This window comes from Rhamphochromis sp. 'chilingali' (genome assembly GCF_963969265.1).
Source record: "Rhamphochromis sp. 'chilingali' genome assembly, chromosome: 18".
Lineage (NCBI taxonomy): Eukaryota > Metazoa > Chordata > Actinopteri > Cichliformes > Cichlidae > Rhamphochromis > Rhamphochromis sp. 'chilingali'.
This window is the reverse complement of record NC_137945.1, coordinates 20,301,774-20,319,337: the sequence shown is the minus strand read 5'-3', so window position 1 is coordinate 20,319,337 and position 17,564 is coordinate 20,301,774. Positions and strand designations below refer to the sequence as shown.

Below are 17,564 nucleotides of genomic sequence, written 5' to 3'. Positions count from 1 at the left end.
CATAGACACACAAACACATACCCGCACACGCAAACACATGCTCCCTCCTTTGATTCTGTTATTAGTATCTCTGAAAAAGAAAGCCAAACTGGCTTCTAGCTTCAATGACACAGTGGGAGCTCAGTAGACTTATAATGAAATGCTTAGTCCCTCTTAATGGCAAATATACTGGGGAGAGACGTGCAGATATGCACACATCGAGGAGCGAAACGAGAGTGAGAGAAAAGAGAGGCTTCTCACAGACACAACGCCATCCAGTTTTCCCACTGGGGATAATTTGTTTATGGAGCGTTTAAGTGACAGCTTATTCAGACATATACCTATTTCCAAACAAATAAGATAAATAAAGTATTTCTCATTTTCTCTGTTAGCTTGAAGGAAAAACACACAAGCACACAAATTCTTTCATTTGGAGCTTTTAACCCGAGTAACCTTTTAGCCATCTAAGACTGCAAATTCGCCAATGATGGTTAATCACAGAAAGTGTTTTTTACTAAATCTCTGGTTTAGGCCAAATAATATGCCATTACATGAGTCAGAATAAGGCATGTGATTAATTCCTGTAAACAGAATTGAATCACATACTGTAAACTTTGAAATGTACAAAGCTGATTTCAACACGTCTGTTTATGGACACAAATATCTAATCAGCCAGTCGGATGGCAACAATTCAGCGCATTTAGGCACGTAGACATGGTGAAGTTCAAATTGATTATCACAATAGGGAAGAAGGGTAAATTATGTGTCTTTAAATGTGGCATTGTTGTTTGTGCCAGATGGGCTGCTCAGAATATTTCAGAAACTGCTGATCCACTGGGATTTTCCAACATTACCATCTCTAGGGTTGAAAGAGACTGGTCTGAAAAAGAGAAAATATCCAGTGAGTTCTCTGGGCAAAAATGCTTTGTTGATGACAGCGGTCAGAGGAGAATGGACAGATTGCTTCAACTGATAGGAAGGCAGCAGAAACTAATCACTCGTTATAACGTATAAGGTATGCATGAGAGCATCTCGAACCTTGAAGCACATGGGCTAAAGCAACAGAAGACCAGATCAGGGACTAATACTGGAAGCTAAAAACAAAAAACTGAGTTCATGCGAGCTGGACAGTAATGCTGGCTGTTCTGATGAGTCCTGATTTCTGCTGCAGCATTTGGGGGGCAAGGTCAAAATTAGGTGTGAACAACATGAAATCTTGAATCCCTTGTGCCATGTATTAAGACTTCAGGCTGCTGGTCATGTAATTGTGCAGTGGATATTTTCTTGGCACTCTTGCACTATGTCATGAAGCTCAAGTCATCTTAAACAGCTTTCATAGAGATGAAATTTAAGTCACTGTACTCAAATGACCTCCACAGTCACTAGATCTGCACCTTTGGGATGTGGTGGAACAAGAAATTCACATCCATAGATGAGCAGCAGACAAATTCACAGCAACTACTGCATGTGATGCTTAAAAGTATATGGCGTTCCAAGCATTTCCTTTTTTGCCCCCAGAAACATATTCTTTAAAGCTCCATTAAGCAGTTTGTTTCGTCAAATGAAATGAAATGCTGTAAAGATAGTGTTATTGAAAGCTAGAATTAGAGGAAGGTCTGTAATGAGCCAGTTAGACTGAGACTTTTTCTTCCCCCCCCCCCCTCAGGAGCCATTGGATCAGACCGCAGCAAGAATGCAAACCAATGTTAGACATTTACATAACGATAAATATTATGATTCTCAATAGAAGGCCCATGCCAGTCTGTTTTTACTCTAAATGTGTCATTAATGACAGACAGTTGTTCCACATGTTCATATATATAATACTTTATCTAGGAGAACACGTTTGGGCTCACTGAGGTTGTGATTGAGGCCACTTTTCTTTTTTTGCCTAATGTACTTTTAAGTGCAACCTGGTAATTAAACGCATTTTTCTGAAAACTAAACGGGCAGGTGGAACACAAGAAATAGGGAGAGCAGATGATGCAAAGAAGGCTTGAATAAAATCATCATATATCTTCATAACCTCTTTCTTGCCACTGTGGGTCTGAGGTCATTAAAGTCTCCACCCCCACACGCCAAATCCACCAGACCATAGATCTTCCCCACTATGAACACACACATCGACTAAACACACACATCCACTAACAGAAGTATGCTTATTCAAGATGTGTGTGTGTGTGTGTGTAGCTGTTTTGTGTGTGTGTGTGATAGCAACAACTTGCAGTAAAAGTGTTTGTGACCACTGAAAAGATGCTCTTCTGTTCTCTGACAAAACGTCTGTCATTTCATCCATTTATCTCTCAGTCAGGCAGATAAAGAGTAAAACAAAAGGGCACACGAAGCTTTTGGGAGAACACTCCAGGTGAGACTGTGGGAATCCTTTGAATAATGTTTTTGTGAGCGTGTTTATATCTAGTCGATTCTCTAATTTTCCCATGACTTTCCCACACACTCATTAACTCTGTTGTTGTTTCTTTTACTCTCATCACTCATTTATTGGAACAAAATAACAGTTTTGTTAGAGTGTAGCTGCAAATTGTTGTGTTAATGACCATGCAGCAGGACCAAAGCATGTTTGGTATATCCAAACTAAAATTAAAGTTCTATTTTCTCATTTACCAACCATGAAAATTTCCAATAAACCAAAGCCAATGAAAGAGGATCTCTTTGTACCTGTAGCTGGTAGGTGGCAGGTATTTGAGTATATGTGTTGAAGACGCTTTCCTCTGATCACCTCTTGATTAAATATTGAATTATTAGGCACCAGCATTGTTTCCATGGAAACAATACTCACTGTCTCCACTGCTTTTGCACGGACCAAGAAATCTAATTTCCTATGAGATTCCTGTGATACATAGTGAGGAAATATATTTTATACTCCTGTTTAGCTGTCAAAGAAGAAAAAACATTAAACTAGTGGTAATTAATCTTATTGAAATAAACATCCCACTACATCGTGAAGAAAATATGACTCTATTTATAGACTATAGCACTCTGCATTGTAGACCTCCATATTTTACTTTAGACTGAGACAAGTAACAAGAGGCATGAATGCATGTGGGAAGGCCAAAAAATGTTATTTATAATAAGAATTATCAGTAGATTTGTACATTTCCAAAATAGTTAATAGCCTACAAATCATCAGTAATGTTATCATATATGTTTTAAAAGCTACTTTCAGCTGCTCACTTATATACAAGCGGTTGCCACATCTCCGTATGTTTGATTTGTGACTTGCACCAGGGATCTTTGTTAGACAATTGTGTACACCACTATACATTTGCCTAACAAATGTAGCTCAGGACGTAGATCACCTATTAATCACAAGGTTAATGGTTCCATCCCTGGCTCCTCCAACCTGCATGACAAAGTGGCTTTAACTAAGATACCTTGCACTACATTTACCCCGATCCATTGAAGTCTTGGCATGTAAACATTAGGTTAAAAAGTGCTTAAGCATTGAAAAAGAAAGAAAAAGCATTTCTATAAATGTGCGTGTGTGAATTGAATAATCAAGGCTTGTATTGAGTGAGTTCTTAAAGTAATTAGAAGTGCTATATAAGTACCAGTCCATTTATCCCTACACTTTGGAGGTACATTTTGTGGCTGAAAACCTACCAGTTAGTGAAAATGAAAAATTCTGAATGATTATTTATGCCAGTGCCGCTCCACCTGCCTTTTAAACACTACTTAAAACATGTATTATTAGTGCCAGAATAAACTTTTATGACAGCCTATGTATAAGTACTGTTTTATTAACTTTAATTAAAGTAATTTACTAACTAATTAATTTGAAAATTTCTAGCAATAGTTATTAACATCACCCAATGTAATATCAGAGTCCAGCATTTTAACCTTTTTTTTCTGTTAGATATTTTTGCACATGCTTTATGCAGTGTTTTATTTCTCAGGTTTATAAATGGTTAATGTTATGCAAACAACTTTTTCATCTGCTTTCCTTTCCCCTACTCATTTTTTTTTTCATTTATTGACTCTTCTCCTCATTATTTTTGTAAATCAGCGTATTTGCTTGCATTATTTATACAACTAGGGAACTATATCTTCCCACAGAATCATTCTCTGTCAGAGGTAAGCCTCGCTGCAAAATTGGACAAAGCCAGAGGCAGCAGAAACTATTTGATTCAGCGTCCTCCAAAGTTTAAATATTTTGCCATTTTAAAATTCTGCATGTGCGTATGTACTTGCATTCATACTTCATACCCATCAACTCGGCAAGAAGTCATAAAATCATTTCTTTTGAGATGCAGAATTGCCATCAGTCACACATGAGGTTACTTGCACAGTCCGAACAGGAAGCATAGAGCATTACAATAATGGAAAGGCCTGAGGCACACATTTGAGGGGAAAAAAACACAGTACAGCCACCCACCGATTATAATGTTATATTGTTTCATTCCCCCAGAATGTGTGTGTGTGTGTCCATGTCCAAATGCATTTGTATTTGTATGTATATATGTGTGCATAGCCAAAGCTTAATATGTCATAGTCTGGAGCTTTGTGTGGTTGGTATATTGCCATCTGGGAGGACGTGCAAAGCTCTTTGAATTACCTTGGAGGGCTGAATATTTAGGAGTGGAGGAGATGGGTGGTAGTGGGGAGGAGGGGGGTTAAAATTCATGAGTGCCAGAGGGTCCCATAAATTCATAGCAGACAAAATTCATTTATAGTGTACATACAGGATCAATATGTAATAGAAACAGGGTAAAAAAAAAAAAAAAAAAAAGAAGAGGAGAGACCTTTGACCCTTAACAAACCCTTTATTGGTTCAATTTTTCATTTACAACAAGAAAATATTAAATTGAAGCTTAACATGGATCTACAACACGCACACAAATAAATAAATAAACAAAAATATATACATGCATGCATAAATGGTATATTGCATGATTTATTTTGCATGGAATATGACATTAAGAATCCTTTTTTCACAGTTTTATTGCACAGGACAGCACTGACTCCCCAACCATAAACATATGTTTTAATGTCTGACACTATTTTACGATACACAAATTTTATTTTAAGACCTGAAGCCACCAACTGGGCGATATTGGAAAAAAAATCTCATTACATTTTTTTTTTTAATATCAGTCGATACCATCATTAATCAGGATAAGAATCAAATAAGTTTTTCTGACAAGCTTTAAGGTTCCATTTTACTATCAATTGAAGTTATGAGGTTACCTAAACATTTCATCTGCGCCCCATTCTACTGTAGGAATGTTTGTTGTACTTTTCTGTTTCACTCTGCAAGCAAAGGCCTGTCACATTTTGACCAGTTGACCACCATAGTGCCAGTTTCATCATCAGCATATGCAGACAAGCTCACTGTGCTTATTACTACACTCGCAAAGGTCAACCCTGCAAGACCATGCCTGAGTTGAATAAGAAGAGATCATTTGTAGGAACTGAATACGATTTATTGAGATAGAGAACTTAATGTATTTGGCAATTAGACTCCGATTACTCATCACGTGTGACCGTAGGGAACATGCTTTTTTTTGCAGTACTAGAATAAAGTGTAATTGCACATCCACTACAGCATCAACATCAACTGGTTAAAGTGGGTCAAAAAATGTTTATAGTTTGAATAAAGATTTTTTTTTTTTTTAATTTCAGGAGATTGATGCACGTTAAATGTAGCAGTAGTAGTAGTTTAGAGAGGGGGCGTAACAGAAAATAATTGAGAAGCACTGACTTATACCAAGAGTACAAGCTTTACTAAAACCAAAGGACTTTAATTTTTAAAAAAAGATAAAGATTAACTCCATGAAATGACTTTTCCTGGTAAATAGAAAGAAAAAAAATGTTTGCAGGAAATCCATCAGCTGAGCTGCCGACATTTCATCAAAAGAGATGGTGGTCTCCAGTGAAGCAGGCTGCTTCACCCACTCGAGACGAAGGCCCAATATCTTAGCCAAACAGTCCACATCACAGTTGTCAGCACTAAAGCTTGAGTGCAACTCTGCAGCAAGCTTTCTCAACCCTCAAGAGTCAGATGTTAGAGACCCATCTGAGAGCTTGAGGTGCAGCATTTGATTGAACTTTTTTCTCCAACTTAAAAAAATATGGGTTGGAGCTTTATTTTATAGTAGGGATGCGAGTTCTAATTAAAGACCCTTTCGCTTTTTCTTGGAGAAACCGACCTAAAGCCTTCCTCCCATTATCCATCCCAAGCACTGTTATTATTGTCTGTCCCATTAATAATTGTGTCTTCTTTAACCCTAATGTCCCTTTCTACATCCGCAAGGCAATTCTTTTCAATAGCTGTTATGACTGTAGTGTATTCTTTGCAAAAGAAAAGTCTCATTTACAAGACCTGTTTCAGACAGTATAATAAAATGACAACATTAAAAAGAAACAATAAAATTATGCTCTATTTAACCTATTATTGTATTTTTGATCAATTACAAAGATAAATACAAAGATAAATTGCATCACGCCTAACTGCCCTCACACTGCCCTCAGAGACTTTTAGGTATGTATAATGTAGGATAGAGTTTCCGCCACACATCTGTGAAATTAATTTCATCAGTGGTGGTCAGAAGGGAGGCTGAAGGTGGGTGATCTTCCTCTATATTCCTATCAGCTGTAGAATAGGTGGTAAAATTCCAGTCCCGTACGTACCACTACAACTGAGCTACTGTAATACTCCTTTCATTTGTCACTTAGGTTGTGAAATTACACTACACAGTCAGTACCAGAGCTCTGAGCATTTATGAATGAACATTTATGAATAAAAATAATATATCCCTGATTGGTGCTTCCACTACTTGGAACCTACTCTGCTCCACTTCACACATTGAAATGTTTGTTAAATGAAGGTGCTGAGAAAATAAAACTGCTACTTGCACTCTAGGATTACTGGCTTGACTAAGAAAACACTGCCCCCTTGAACTCATTCCCCATTCAGCTTCATTATCCACAGAGCTGTGTGCTTCCTGTAAAAGGACCACATCAATGTTTTTATTTCTACTAGGCTCAGTTGGCAGTTCTGGCCTTTCTCTATCCCTACTTTCATTGATGTTCAATGTTCCCACTATTAAAACCACCTTACAAAGCAGAAAGAATAGGGGAGAAAGAGGACACTGATTCCCTTCCTAAGGAAGACCTCCTCCTGTGCGCCAGCCATTTCATTATCTTACCTTAGATTAGTTTCCCCTCATTTTTCCTTGCTTCTTTCATTTGTCTTTCTGAGATGGTCCACTGTTTCTTCATTGTGAAGCTTAACAGTTGTTGGGGTAGCAGTTGTGACCTTCACCTTTTTGTGCTGCATATTTTGTGGGTTTTTGTTAACTGGGGGGTGGCCACTAACCGGAAGGTTGGTGGTTCAATCCCAGTCTGCTCCAGTGTGCATGCCAAATATGCGTATGCAGTCTGCATGTCCATATTTGTATGCAGACTTGGGCAAGATACTAACCCCATGTTTCCCTCCGATACATCCATCGGAGTATGAATGCTTGTAGAAACAGCTTAGAAACTTAGAAACAGCTTAGAAAAAAGTGCTTGTGTGAATGAGTGAATGTACAAGTTCTGTAAAGTGCTTTGAGTGCTTAGATTGAGTAGAAAAGGGTCATTCAGGTACGTGAACACCTGTTAGCAAATTTTCAAAGCGGATCAGCCTGTTTTCATTATGGATGAAGCAGGAAACCCAGACATAGTGATGTATGTTTAAGACATCAATAAAGGCAAAATACCAACAACAAATCATCGAAGGTCACCCCTCTCTAAACAAAAAGAAAAATCAACAGCCTTGTTCATCTGAGAGCCGTAAGTGATGTCTTCACGGCCAGCCTGTTTTCCTACAGCCAAAAGAACCTGCTCTACAGTAAACTGTGGGGCACTCATCACTCCAACCCCGTGTCTAATTGACAGGGAAGGAGAACCCACACTAGGGAGGTATGCCGTGGCTCAAAAGAAAACAAATGATTAACTAAGTTTTGTTCACCCAACACAAATCAATGAAATAAACTTCTCTTACCTTTTCATCAAGGACAAGATGTAAAGAAAGAAAAAAAAACACACAGTCAAGAACTCAGCAGCTCCTCACAATCATCCGCCACCTTCACACACTCGCTCACTCACGCTCCCAGCATGCAGCGCAGTAGGGAGAGGAGGTAGGTGACTTGCCCTAGTCTCCAAATGATTTATTGCACACAACATTCCATTCAATTCAGTTTTATTTATAAAGAGCCAAATCACAACAACAGTTGCATCAAGGTGTTTTATATTGTCAGGTGAAGACCCTACCATAATTCAAGAAAAACAGAGAAAACTCCAACAGTCATATGACCTATGAGCAAGCACCTTTGCGCCAGCAGAAAGGAAGTACGCTCTCTCTTTTTAGTCCCTGTTAGTATGGTCAGTTGCTGCAGGATTGTGTATCAAGTGTAGGCTTTCCAGGGAGTTTTAAGTCCATCCTGACAACAACGAATTGCAGCAGTCCAGCCTAGAAGTAATAAATGCATAAACTAGTTTTTCAGCATCACTCTAAGACAGGATGTTTCAAATTTTGGAGATATTACACAAATGGACGAAAGCAGTCCTACATATCTGTTCAATGTGCATACTAAAGGACTTAGCCTGATCAAAAATGACCCCAAGATTCCTCACAGTGTTACTGGAGGCCAGGGTAAGCATCTGGATAAATACTGCATTTCTAAGATTTTTAGGGCCGAATGCAATAACTTCACTTTCATCTGAATTTTGAAGCAGGAAATCTGAGGTCATCCAGGTCTTTATGTCTTTAAGACATCCCTGCAGTTTTATTAATTGGTGTGTGTTTTCTGGCTTCATGGATAGATAAAGCTGGGTGTCATCTGCAGAGCAGTGAAAGTGTATGCTATGCTTTCTAATGATACTGTCTAAGGAAGGCATGTATAATATAAACACAATTGGTCCTAGCATGGAACCCTGTGGAACTCCATAATTAACCTTAGTGTGTCAAGAGGACTCTCCGTTTACATGAATAAATTGGAGTCTATTACATAGATATGAATCAAATTTCAAATGAACTTTTGATTTGAGGCTTTCTTTGTCGTAGGCGCTACAGTATCTAGAGTTGTAAGCAGTGAAGAAGTAAAAATATTAACAAGATAATCAACCTCTGTGGGAATAGTGTTCAGGTAGCTGTGCTGCACTGTGTTTGCACAGAGCATGAAGAAGATAACAGTGGATGGATTATATCCTTAAACTTGGTTACAGAAAGACATCTGCTGTCATGAAATCTATTCCCCACTTCTGTGTAATCCATTATTGTAACCAGACAAAAGAGGGTAAAACTAGGAAATACTGGTAAACATTCCCTTTCTATGCCATATATCAGGGGAAGATCTAGAGTGTGATTAAAGTGATGGGTGGGTTCTTTTACATTCTGAAAGAAGCCAGTTGAGTCTAATAATAGATTTAAAATGTGTTGAGGCTGTCATTTTTGCTATCTACATGGATGTTTAAATCACCCACAATAATTATTTTATCTGAGGTCAGCACTGATTTTGATAAAAAGTCTGAGCATCCAAACAGAAACTCTGAGTATGGCTCAGGTAAATGATAGCAACAAATGAAACTGCTTTTTGAGTTTTCCAGCTAGGGTGGACAAGGCTAAGCATCGCGTTTTAAAATGAATTAAAACTCAGTCTGGTTGTTGAGCTGGAGTGGGAGATTGCTGCCACACCACCCCACCACGCCCAATGCTTCGGGGATGCTGACAATTGGTATAACTCTGGGGTGTTGGTTAATTTAAATTATTCATGTACTGACAGGGACTTAGGAGTGACAGACCTAATGTTTAATAATGCAAATTTTACTGTTTTACTCTTTAAAGTTGTGGATACAACATTGGTCTTTCTTTGAGTTTTTTTGTATTTAAATGATTTTCTGCTGATTTTTCTGTCACAAACTAAACATTTGACACAAAGAGCAGGAAAGTGCGGGAGGGACAGGTGAAGAGGCCATGCTGCTAGTGAGTTGGCTACAAGCTGTGCTAAGCTAAGCTAGCAAATACCTAAAGAGAGGGCATGCTGTGAATATAATTAGCGAGTGAATCAACACAGATTGTGCTTTGGACAAATTACACTCTCTGAGCTTACACTATGAAATCAGACATTATCTATAAGTGTTTAATTAAATTGGCTACTCAGATAAGCTACACAAAAACACCACTGTGTGTTGTACTGTAAGAGGAAGTGATACTCTACTGCAGAGAGAGCCAACACCAAGTCTTCCTTAGATGATTAAGATTGAGGAAAAATAAACAGGCAACCATAAAATTATGTTGTCCTTATTGTTTGTTTCATTCATTTGTTTTGTTTTGCTTGTTGTCTACAGTTATAACTATTATTACTCTTGTTATGTGTATAATCAGTCTCTACATGAGCTAATCGCTATCTTTAAGAATTGCTCACCATTTTCCTGAGTCAGGTTAGGATCCTCTAAAACATATCGCAGCTTCCTATTTGTAGTTTTACAGCTCATATAATGCAACTTAGACATTTAAGAGGCCAGTGTCCTTTTAATTTATTTACCCACTTATAAGAGCACATACAAAAAGAAACAGTAGGCATTTGCATATAGTTTTACACACGACACATTAATTGTGTCTATTTATTAGCTAGAAAGTGCATCACTGCTGTCTAGTTATTTTTCTCATTCAGTTTAAAAGCTACGTTTAAAAAGAATTTATTCAATTTGGCCCTTGTGAAAAGAAAGAGCAGTACAAGACATTATCATGAACTCCTGGCATGGACATGACTTCTGAATTATTATTTTCTGATTCTTTTTTTTTTTTTTTTATCATATTTGTATTTTGACAGGAATACAATATGTGCACAATTACCAAACACAAACACAAATACAGTATGCACACTTTTAAAGCTTGGAGGCTATTGCTGTTAGTTTGCCAAAACTGGTTTTTGAAACTTTGTGATAACTATTATCCCAGCTGTGTGGCGTTGTTTGTCTATCCACTTGTCTGTGCACTGGCTTGGCACTTTCTCCTTTACAAGATTTCTTTTTGTGCTTCACTGTTGGAGCGCATGTCTCTCTCTCTGTCTGGCACAACTGCAGTCAGAGTAACTGTGTGAATAATGGAAGACTTCTCATGATCAGGCAGTTCTCTAAAAGACTCAAACTGTGCAGTGTTGGAGAGCTGTTAGTATTATCATTCATACTGTTTTTCATTCAGCTAATCTTTAACAACCATTAGCTCCAAGGTCAGGCCACAGCAGTTAAAGGACTTAACTGGTTCACTTTGACCTCAATATGTAGCATGGCATCTGTATAAGTTATCTCATGTTACCATGGTTAAAGATGTAGTGTGCATTGTTTGTCAGTAAGAAGGGACAATGTCAGTCTGTTCTTAAAGTACGCAAGGTACAGTGACTCTTGTCCACAGCTGTCATCTTTAGCAGCCAACAATAACTTCTGCACAGGGTTATTAATTGGAGATTATGTATAGGAATTTCAGGAGCGGGATCACGCCTCCAAACACACTCCTTCCGGTTGTCATCTACTGTATATAGGTTCCCCCAATTCTGCAAGCTGTTCATTCTCGTTTACGTGCCCCACCCTTCCTCCCTGCTTGTTTTCAATTCTTTAACTTCTTCTATTTATTGCATCGTAAACACCCTGACCAATTTCCTCTCATCTGATGGTGACATTTTGGGTCTTCTTGCAGAACTTGGCACAGCATTGATTCATTGGACTAACTTGTATTTTGTGCAGTTGTTTGTCTTTTTCTTAGATTTTTGCTGAGTATTGGTCAATCTATTGAGTGTTGTCAAACAAAAAAATGTATTATGTTAACGAAGAGAAACAGTTTTAGTCAATTATGATCAGTAGAAGATAACAGGACTTGGCTTTGAAAAGTTAAAAGACAGTTCAGAATCTTCAGCACCGTTTATTAAAAGATTTAAGTCAGTGTATTTACATATTCGTGTCTGCACTTGTATGAATACATTTGAATCTGTGTGGAGAAAATGCAAAAGTAGTTCATAGCTTTGGCATTAAATATGTTTGGTATATAATTAAAAAAACATAAAAACCAAACACATAGTCAGTATATAGTTTTACTACAGTGTTAGTTCATCCACACATATATAGACTATGGGGTCACACCATTTAATCTTCTATCCCATTGCAGCAGGTGTATCAAACACCTAGCCATGCAGTCTTCCGGTACAAACATTAGTAAAAGAATGAGTCCTTCTAAAGAGTTCACTGGATTTGAGTGTGATACTGTAATTAGATCCCATGGTTGCAACAACTGGCAACTGTAAGTAATATTACTGCAAATAGGAATTTAGGAACAACAGCAATAGACCAGTGGGATCCCGCTATAGTCAGAGGGTATGTTCCAACTATAGGGGGATCACACTCCTCAGCCTCTGTGGGAAAGCATAAATATATATTTTAAAACACTTAAAATGAATATAGAATTTCACAAACAAATGAGGGAAATGTCAGAAACCACTAAAGAAGTGCAGTAGAGAACTGGAAAGTTCAGGCTAGTCAGTTATAAGGGTCACATGATGTATTGCATACTTGTAGCCTTGCAGATTCTTGAAAAGATGTTACCTAAAAAAACTAATGGGCCGGTCTTTCTTGAAGAGGCCTTACAAACACAGAAAGCAAGCTTCAAGATATAAACACACAATGGAAACACTTTGCTAAGGTGGTTATTTTTCTGGAAGTGTAGATAAAATTTTCAGGTGTTTCTATATTTAGATTATTATTGTGTGGAAGTAGAGGTGCAGCTATATATGTCTTCTGGTGTCTTATCAAAATACCTGCATTCGTCATCCATATTTTATCCTTTGTTACTGGTGAGCTGCAGTTCAGTCTTCTCTCCAGGTCTTCACTCAGAGCTGTCATCTCCTTCTCCTTCTGCTCCTGCACCGCGTCGTCACTGGTTGTCACTTTTTGAATTGAGGACTGCCAGTTCTGCAGCTTATACTAGAAACATGAAAGCTAATATTTTATCTACAGTTCTTTCAAGATTTTCTAAAATTACCAAGTCTGTGATTTTCATACCTGAAATCAGTCTCTTAGCCTCCTCCACCATTTTCTTCTGTTCAGTCTCAGGCGCTTGAAGCTTTGCTGTAATTGCTGTCACTTTGTTTTCTGTGGCTGTCAGTCTGGTGCTCATCTTGAAACATCATAGAGGATGAGATTTTCAGTGAAAAGCATGAGCAGTAAGCTGCACCAGGCTTTGTTTATTGGTGGAAATTTCTGAAAATTTTTTGAATTGAGAGCAATTTGCAGAAAGTAAGTTGTTTTCTTACAGTAATGACTTTTGTTAGGTTTAATGGATCAGTATTTAAATTACTGCTATTCAAATTTAGATAATGATGGAGTTCCAATTGCTTACATTGCATGCATTAAATTAACACAGGCTAATTTATAGCAGAAACAGACAAGTAAGAGCAACAATTAGCCATTTAATAGAGAATATATGTGCAACAGTTTTGTTATGTTTAGGAAAATTGCCCTACCAACATGTGTCTCGGTGCTCTCAGCTCATCCGAGGACTCGTTCCTAGTCTTGCACTTCATCTGTGGTCAGCTCAGATCTTCTTCATGAGTACACATCACAGACAGATAGAACTGCATTCTTTCATGACTTATTTACCTCTTTTTTTGGGGGGGGGGATTACCCCAAACTAATATTGCAGAACATTAATTAAACAGTTTTCACATTGTTTATTGTATTTATACAGATGGTATCTTGTCTATACAGATGGTCAGTGGTTACAAAGTACACACACCTTTGGGATGTGCATTGAATTAATTCAATTGTTGACATGAATAATGAATGTTAGATTTCCTCAGATGGAAATGAAAACTAAAATGTTGGATTTATTTTGCATGACCTTAAAAGCTGGTTCCCAACAGATACTTACAAGGTGAAGCTGCTAGAGATATGATGATAATGATGTCAAAACCTCAATCCAATCAAGTTCACTGTTTCACAGCATGAAATCATCACTTTTGTGTAGTGATTTTATTTACTGTTTGGATGATATTTTTGCCACAGTTGCATTTGTTTACTAAGGATTCAATATAACATGAATTAACCCCAAGTTCAAACCAAGCAAAGTAGCTGATCAGCTTGTCACTTTGTTATCAGACCCTGCATTTGAATGACAACAAAGAAAACCACAACTTTATCAGGTTTAATCTGACTAATTCTCCTCCTCCTTCATCTTTTTCACTCTTTTTTTTTATCTGTGACAGACAGCTGGTATGTGCATGATTTTTGCCAGTGTACAGTGGCTTGCAAAAGTATTCAGCCCCCTTGAACTTTCCCACATTCTGTCACATTACAGCCACAAACATGAATCAATTTTATTGGAATTCCACGTGAAAGACCAACACAAAGTGGTGTACACATGAGAAGTGGAACAAAAATCATACATGATTACAAACATTTTTTACAAATAAATAACTGCAAAGTGGGGTGTGCGTAATTATTCAGCCCCCTTATTCAGCCCAGAAGGGCCGATGGCGCGATATGGCAGCCTCGCTTCTGTCAGTCTGCCCCAGGGCAGCTGTGGCTACAACTGTAGCTTGTCTCCACCAGTGTGTGAATGTGAGAGTGAATGGGTGGATGATTGGGTGTGTAAAGCGCTTTGGGGTCCCTAGGGGACCACCTAAACTCACAGGCCGAACAAGGAGAGCGCTGATCAGAAATGCAGCCAAGAGGCCCATGGTGACTCTGGACGAGCTGCAGAGATCTACAGTTCAGGTGGGGGGATCTGTCCACAGGACAACTATTAGTCGTGCACTGCACAAAGTTGGCCTTTATGGAAGAGTGGCAAGAAGAAAGCCATTGTTAACAGAAAACCATAAGAAGTCCCGTTTGCAGTTTTCCACAAGCCATGTGGGGGACACAGCAAACCTGTGGAAGAAGGTGCTCTGGTCAGATGAGACCAAAATGGAACTTTTTGGCCAAAATGCAAAACGCTATGTGTGGCGGAAAACTAACACTGCACATCACTGTGAACACACCATCCCCACTGTCAAATATGGTGGTGGCAGCATCATGCTCTGGGGGTGCTTCTCTTCAGCAGGGACAGGGAAGCTGGTCAGAGTTGATGGGAAGATGGATGGAGCCAAATACGGAGCAATCTTGGAAGAAAACCTCTTGGAGTCTGCAAAAGACTTGAGACTGGGGCGGAGGTTCACCTATAAGCAGGACAACGACCCTAAACATAAAGCCAGGGCAACAATGGAAAGATTTAAAACAAAACATATCCATGTGTTAGAATGGCCCAGTCAAAGTCCAGATCTAAATCCAATCGAGAATCTGTGGCAAGATCTGAAAACTGCTGTTCACAAATGCTGTCCATCTAATCTGACTGAGATGGAGCTGTTTTACAAAGAAGAATGGGCAAGGATTTCAGTCTCTACATGTGCAAAGCTGGTAGAGACATACCCTAAAACAGCGGTCCCCAACCCCCGGGCCTCGGACCAGTACCGGTCCGTGAGTCGTTTGGTCCTGGGCCGCGAGAGTTGAGGCTCAGGTGTAAATGTATGGTTTTCAGGGTTTTTATCGGTTTTCAGCGTTATTTTTTTCATTGTTTTTATCGTTAACTCGGTTTTCCTGGGTCTCTTCACGTGTGTTATGAATAAATCTTCTTTTTTTTTCGGTACCGGTACTAGTTTTATTTTGTTGTATTTATCTGCGACACCTTAAAGGCCGGTCCTTGAAAATATTATTGGGCATAAAACAGTCCGTGGCGCAAAAAAGGTTGGGGACCGCTGCCCTAAAAGACTGGCAGCTGTAATTGCAGCAAAAGGTGGTTCTACAAAGTATTGATTCAGGGGGCTGAATAATTACGCACACCCCACTTTGCAGTTATTTATTTGTAAAAAATGTTTGGAATCATGTATGATTTTCGTTCCACTTCTCACGTGTACACCACTTTGTATTGATCTTTCACGTGGAATTCCAATATAATTGATTCATGTTTGTGGCTGTAATGTGACAAAATGTGGAGAAGTTCAAGGGGGCCGAATACTTTTACAGGCCACTGTATTTGGTGCTTTTGACAGCGAAAGAAAGACAGAGAGACAGAGAGAGAGAACACGGATCGCATATTTGAGCATGAGGGTTTCAGCAGGCACTTGTCTGTTTGTGCATGAGTGTGAAGGTTCAGTTACATCGCCATCACTGATAAGCTCATCATTCAAAGCTATTGCAGGTGATGTAAAACAGATGAGGGAACACAAGGTTATACAGTATCTATTTTCCATTACATTCAAGAGGTTATAGAGAGTGGGACAGGATGGAGGAGAGAGCTTGGTAGTGATTACATCAAACCAATATGCAGGCAGAAATGTGATTGTCACTGAAGGAGGTTATCAAGGTTGCTTTCTGCCAGAAGTAACTTTTTTGTGGTTATCACTCGGACAATGTAGACACTGTCCTCTAGATTTTGTGTTATTAGTTTTGGGATCATGGCCTCCTGACAAAAAAGCGTTGTTAACAGTATTATTTTTTATTATTTTATTTTTCTCCCTGCTAGAGCTAGTTTTTAAAAAAGGGTTTTACAATTTTAAGGGGTACCATGTCCCGTGTATGCGAGTGTGTATTTTTGCATGCCCAACCACGTTGCCCTGAGCGTGGCTGCTGTGGTCACAACTCTCAGCAAGTGACCATCTTGGCCCTTAATTTCTTTGGTCACAGCCTCGATCGCACACGGGCATACAAGCACAGGCACACACGGCCACCCTGCTGATGAAGATTAATTAGTGCAGACTCCCTGCTGATATGAAAGCTCGGGTCTTCAAGTGCATTCTGGGAAGAAGTAAACAATGTGAGAGTGCATCTTGCAGACAGCGGGGACTCACACAGAGGCCGCCACACAAAAATGCAAACACACCGACATAAGCTTGCCCACCGTCTATGCGAAAGTGTGTGTATTGACGTGCATGCAGATCCATGAGTAGGTGCGCTCTGCCAAGACTGATTTACACATGACCGTACCTTGAACTTCGCTACAGTGTCCTCAACAGGTATCGATGTATTACAATCAGTGAGGCAGTGTGCTAAGCCCAATTGAAAAAGAAAGACACTGCAGCAGATGGCTGCAAACTTAGAGAAGTAGAGAAGAAAAGAGAAGAGAGAAAGAAAAAGAGAGGAAATTTTAAATGCAGAAACAGAGGAAGGGAAATAAAGATGGAGAGATAGAGGAATCTGGGATAGCGATCGAGGTGAGGAGGAAAGGATGAATAGAGATTGGTGTCAGTAAGAGGTGATGTATAGAGGAGAGGGCAATGAAAGGAAGCTGGCTTCTCTCTCAGCTCCAGTAGTAATGTCCCTTTCCAAAACATCACTCATATTTAATGGAGCACAGCTACAAGAGAAGGGAGAAGAAAGGAGGGCACGGAACTTGCATGCACCAAACACACACATATGCAGACAGAGCAACACATTAGAGCCTCGTGCACTTTCAAAAAGTACTCAAAGTTGCAGGCACATAAAGGACGCACACACACATGCATTTGGATACTCAGCAAACAGGGTTCTGTGAGACTTAATGGAGTTGAGTCACATGGGCTTTG

General features: G+C 39.0%; 1 protein-coding gene across 1 annotated transcript in view; it reads left to right on the top strand.

The window, feature by feature from the left end:
- cntnap2a (contactin associated protein 2a) overlaps positions 1-17,564 on the top strand; it is a 405,242-nt gene that overhangs the window by 226,798 nt on the left and 160,880 nt on the right. The window lies entirely within an intron of this gene.